This window comes from Mauremys mutica, chromosome 2, assembly GCF_020497125.1.
Source record: "Mauremys mutica isolate MM-2020 ecotype Southern chromosome 2, ASM2049712v1, whole genome shotgun sequence".
Lineage (NCBI taxonomy): Eukaryota > Metazoa > Chordata > Testudines > Geoemydidae > Mauremys > Mauremys mutica.
The window spans coordinates 255934163-255940481 of NC_059073.1; positions in this window are offsets into that span (position 1 = coordinate 255934163).

Below are 6319 nucleotides of genomic sequence, written 5' to 3' on the forward strand. Positions count from 1 at the left end.
AAAGCCCAGACACCGCAGCTCCTCGCTATCCTGTACAAGTGCTGCGGGGCTGTTACTGCTCCAGCCAGGAGACTGAATGCGGGGAAATATTGTACAGACGCTCCCTCCCTCCCTCCCTCAGACTCTGCCTCTCACATTTTGACTATGTAAAAGTGTCTTAAATCATTTTCTATGTCTATATGAAATCACTGCAGCTCCTTTCTCTTATACAACGTGCTGATTTGGTAACTCCCTCCCAGAGCCCACGTCTGTACCCCCTCCTGTACCCGAATCCCCTGCCCCAGGTCAGAGCCTGCACCCGTCACTCAAACTCCACATAGCCTGCAACCCTCCTGCACCCCCAACTCCATCCCAGAGCCTGCACCCCAAACAGGGCCGGATTAACCTGTTGTGGGCCCGGTGCTAAACATATTTGTGGGTCCCCATGGGGGAAATGGGTACATGAGGCATGGGGGCAGAGTCCTCAGAGCGAGGGGCTGACTGGGGACAATGGGATATGAGTCATGGCACAGCAGGGACAGCCCCACTCCACCCAGCCCAGTACAAGGGCACTGTTTACAAACCAGGAGCTGCCAGACCCACGCTGTCCAGCCCAGCCCTGCACTGCCATTGTGCTTCTTCCCCTTGGGGGTGGGCCCATGCTGCACCATGCTACCCCCTGCCCAGCACCCCTCTGGCTCCCTACGCGCAGTGCCACACCACCCAGAGACCCCCACAAACCCCCTGCCCAGCACCCCTCCGGCTCCCTACGCACAGTGCCACACCACCCAGAGACCCCCACAAACCCCCTGCCCAGCACCCCTCCGACTCCCTATGCCCAGTGCCACACCACCCAGAGACCCTCACAAACCCCCTGCCCTGCACCCCTCTGACTCCCTTCGCCCAGTGCTGCACCATCCAGAGACCCCCACAAACCCCCCTGCCCAGTGCACTCCCAGATCACTCCCCCACCCACTCAGAACCCCCCCACAGATCCTCTCACTGACCAGTGCCCCCCAGCTGAAGACCCCCCACAGCCCTCCCACAACTGCACAGTGCCCCACACCTTCCCACCCAGAGCCCCCCTACAGATCCCCTCACTGTCCAGTGCCCCCCCCACCACAACTGCAGTGACCCGCACAGACCCCCCACACTACCCAGCACCCACACACACACAGATCTCCCCCACTGACAGCCCCCCAACACATAGATCTCCCCACCCCCCCCAGTGCCCAGCACCTACCCAGACCCCCTAGAGACCTACTCTCCCACACCCTAACCCCCAGCCACAGTAGCCGGCCCTAATGGGAGGTGACTGTGGCTGCGAGGCTGAGATGGCAGCGCAGCCAGAACTGGTCCTGGGGCAGGATAACTCTGGCCTCTTGGGAGTGGTGGAAGCAGCCAGGCTGGAGCAGGAGCAGAGCCTACCCGGGCCAGGCTCTCTCAGGACCCAGCTGAGCCTCCCCCCTCCCCGACTGTTCCCTGTGAGTGGCTGAGACTGGCCCAGCCTCTGCACCAGTCCCAAGTGGCTCTTCCCCCAGGGAGGCAGGTGGGGCCCCACAGGTCCCAGGCAGTGGAGACAGCTCAGAGCTGGAGCAGTGCTGGGTAGTGGGGCAGATCCCTGAGACGTGACTCCCGCGATCCTACCCAGCCCACCCACACCTATTGGCCCCATGGCCAGCAGCCTTGCAGAGCACACACCTCTCTCTCTCCCTGCTTTCCTATCACCAGTTATGTTACTACAGGAATGAAATCGAGACATCCCGTAAAACAGCTAGTTCCACATTGTTATAACAGATAATTACAAAGACTAAAGTACATGCTTTACTATAATTAGAACCAGGCAACCCAAGATGAAAACTACACCGTGGCAGAGTCCTACAACCAGGTATTTGAGGCCAATCCCTTTATCAATGGAATCCTCAACCAAAATATGAGGAAGGAGATGAGTCACCCTCAAACTTTTGACAATAGCTCAAGGTCAGACACCAAGAAGACCAGCGCCATTCGTATTCTGGTTTTGGATAAAATACTTGATCTTGCCTACATCATAGAAACCTTCCTTTCTCCAAGTCTACACCCCACTACACCCTTTAGCGATAAAGTAACCATTAAAGAAGTTCTGAATCAGTCGTCTTTCTTCCCAATTTAGGTTTAACAATAAAGCTGCAACCTAAGTAGCTATGGGAGATGACAGTGCAACTACTAGGTATTGGTGGGGGAAAAGTGTGCTACTAATGTCCTGGATATACTGGCAGGGCCGGCTTTAGGCTAATTCAACCAATTCCCCTGAATCGGGCCCTGCCCCTAAGAGGGTCCCGCGCCCAAGCCCCGGTTCGGTGTATTGGCAAGAGTCAGTGCACTGTACCGGGGTGGCCCGGCTTCTCCAGGGGACAATTTAAAGGGCCTGGGGGCCCTTTAAATTGCCACCACTGCCACACTGCTGGAGCCATGGGGTAGGGCTGTTGGGATCTGTGGGCTACTTAAAAAGTCTGTGGCTCCCGTTGCTTCTATCGCCCCAGCCCTTTAAATAGCCACTGGAGCCCCGCCGCTTCCCCAGGGCTCCGGCAGCTGTGTACATGGCCAGGGCTGTGGAAGCAGGGGAGCCCCAGGTGGCTGCTGCTACTCTGGTGGGGGAGGGAGGAGGAGGAGGGAGCACTTACCATACCGGGTGGTCTGCACCCCCTGTACCTGCACCCTGTGCCCTGTCTCCAGCCAACCCCTGCTGCACCCCCCCCTGCCTGAAGCCAGCCATTCCTGCACTCCTCTGTCTTCAGCACTGCCAATCTATGCCACATCCCCCTATGGCCCTGCTTGAAGCCAGCCAGCCCACCCCACCCCACCCCACCCCACACACCCCTGTCTCCAGCCATTGCTGCGCCCCTTGCCCTGCCTGCAGCCAGCCCCATGTCCACTGGTGCCCTGCAATTCCCTGGGCAGTAACCCTGCACACCTGCTTCAATGATGGGAGAAGAGAGCAGCTGGTACCCATGTGCACACCCTAGGGTGACCAGACATCAAGTGTGAAAAATCAGGATGGGGTGGAGGTTAATAGGATCCTATATAAGAAAAAGACCCCAAGATTGGGACTGTCTCTATAAAATCGGGACATCTGGTCACCCTAGCACACTCCCAGGGAGTGGCGGGGACCCACACATGTGAAGCGGAGTTCATTTCTAGTTCAGTCCCATCTTTTTTAAAAAGAACTGTAGGTAGTGTTAACATACAGCCATATTTTCCCGGACATGTCAGACTTTTTGGTTCTTAAATTGCTGTCCGGGAGGAATTTTTAAATCTGGAAATATAGTAACCCTATTGGTACCAGAAATACATATTCTGGCACATCCCTTAAATCAGAACTTTTTATAGGGAACCGGTTGCTAAGAAATGAAAGGCTTTTTTTCCCCACCTTTTTTTCCTTTTTTTTAAAGTCATCCCTGCTGGGGCCCCGCCGAAAATGTTTGAATTGGGTGGGCCCCAAACTTCCTAAAGCCAGCCCTAACTAGTCTGTTCAGTGTTATAGCTTTTAATATGCTACTGCAAACACTGTAATAGAGCATTAATGTCCCAATGTACTGTAGCTTGTTTTAACTTACCGTAATACTAGAAGTGGTGCATGTGAACATTGCCGTAACAAGGGCAAGGCGAGTGAGGCACTTGCCTCGGGCACGGAAAGTGAGGGGCTCAGAAAGTCTCTCCTTCAGTGGCAATTCGGCAGCAAGTCCTTCCCTCTGAGAGGGACTGTGGTACTCGTTGCCGAAGTGCCGCTGGTCGTCTTCAATGGAGAGGGGCGGCGCATACGGCTCTTTTGCAGAAATTCGTTGGTGGATCCTTCCCTCCAATAGGGAAGAGCCAGACATGCTGCCTCTGTTCCTTGCTTTGTGTGCCAAAAATCCCTAGTTACGGCTCTGCATGTGAAGCTCTCTTAAAAGCTGACACTACAGTAGTGATATTCCCAAGCCAGCATGCATAGGGCTGCAGGGCCGCCCAGAGGGGGGGGCAAGAGGGGCAATTTGCCCCAGGCCCCGAGCCCCACAGGGGCCCCAACCAGAGTTTTTCGGGGGCCCTGGAGCGGGGTCCTTCACTCGCTCTGGGGGGCCCCAGAAAACTCTTGCGGGGCCGGGCGCAGGAAGAACCCAATAGGGTTCTTCGCTCCCGGTCTTTGCCGGCGGGGGTCCTTCCGCTCTGGGGCAGAAGGACCCCCCGCTGGCGAATTACCGCCGAAGACAGAGCGGGATCCGCCGCTGAGTTCAGCTCGGTCTTCGGCGGTAATTCGGCGGCGGGGGGCCCTTCTGTTCCGGGACCTGCCACCGAAGTGCCCCGAAGACCCGCGGCGGGAGCCCCCTTCCGCCGAATTACCGCCGAAGACCGGGCTGCACTTCGGCGGCGGGTCCCGCTTCGGCGGTAATTCGGCGGCGGGGGGGCCCCCGCCGCGGGTCTTCGGGGCACTTCGGCGGCGGGTCCCGGAATGGAAGGGCCCCCCGCTGCCGAAGACCCCAGGCCCCCGGAATTCTCTGAGCGGCCCTGTAGGGCTGGGAGTGGGGAAGGGGAGTGCATTTAGGTATACCCCCAAACCTTACCTCCCTTTTCACGTACTCACACACAAACGAGTGAAAGAGCGCGCCTCACTCATCCAATAGGTCAATTTGGCACATTAGCCAGGAGGAAGCAACTCGTGAGCGTTTTTGACCGCTAAGCCCATCCCTCCAGATTTGCAACCATCCCCGGACCAGTGACAGAGGCACAACCATCCCCGGAACAGTGACAGGTGCACAACCATCCCTGGACCAGTGACATGTGCATAGGGAGCCAAGTCATTGGAAATAATCAAGGAGGAAGCCAGTGGAAAAAATGAATGGGGCCACTCTGGTTACCACCTTGGGGTCAGGGGCGTCCTCTGTACCCCCAAACCTTACCTCCCTTTTCACTTATTCACACTGTGATGAGGCAGTTCTGGTGGTACCAAAGTGAGAGTGCCAGTTCAGGACAAATTGCTCAAACAGGGCAGTTACAGCCCTCGGCTGGGGGTTTTCCACCTCTAAGGCAACCCAAACCAGACAGACAAAAAGGACTTTGGTTTCACCGCACTGGGTAACACAAGTCACACAAACAATGTCCTTAGACACTCCAGTCTCCCAGTATCACCACCAGACCCACTCGTCCTGGGGATGAATGGTTATGAAAACCAACACCCCAATAAAAGAAAACGGTTCTCTCGATCCCAAAGGACCAAGCCCCAGTCCCAGGTCAATATACACATCTGATCTTACCCACAAATCACGCTGTTGCCAATCCTTTAGAATATAAAATCTAAAGGTTTATTCATAAAGAGAAAAAGGTAGAGATGAGAGCTAGAATTGGTTAAATGGAATCAATTACATAGAGTAATGACAAAGTTCTTAGTTCAGGCTTGTAACAGTGATGGAGTAAACTGCAGGTTCAAATCAAGTCTCTGGAGAACATCCCTCGCTGGGATGGGTCGCTAGTCCCTTGCATAGAGCTTCATTTCCTAGCAAAATCCCTCCAGAGGTAAGAAGCAGGACTGAAGACAAGATGGAGATGAGGCATTAGCCTTATATAGGCTTTTCCAGGTGTAAGAACCTCTTTGTCCTTACTGTGGAACATTACAGCAAAATGGAGTCTAGAGTCACATGGGCAAGTCCCTGCATACTTTGCTCAGTTACAAGGCGTATCTGCCTTCTCTCCATGGGTCGATTGTGTAGCTGATGGTCCTTAATAGGCCATCAAGCGAACTTATCAGAGCTAACACCAACTTGTCTGCGGTGTCACCCAGAAGCAGAGCACAAATACAAAATACAGACAGTACAGAGCCAATACTTATAACTTCAACTACAAAATGATACAGACAGCATAATCATAACCACCAACCCATAACCTGGTCTTAGCCACCGTATATGACCAGGGGTGAGCTGCAGACGGTTCGCAACGGTTCGCGCGAACCGTTTGCTAAAATTAGACGCCGGACAGCGAACCGCTTGCTAAAGTTCTCTGTCCGGCATCTAATTTTAGCAAACAGTTCGCGCGAACAGTTGAAAATTCTGCCTCCACCTCCTGCCATGAAGCTCCTCCTTGCTTCTCCTCCCCCACGGCTTCCCGCGAATCAGCTGTTCGCGCGGGAAGCCTGGGAGGGCTGAGAAGCAGGCAGGCTTCCCCGGCCCAGGAAGATGACCCTAAGGTAGGAAACGGGGGCGTGTGCCCCGGCCGGTCCCTGGCCGCGGCCCGTCCCCGTCTCCCCGGCCGCGACCCTGCCCGGCCCGCGTCCCCGACTCCCCCCAAACCCCTCCCCGGCCGCCCGGCTCCGGCCGCACCCCCCAGCCCC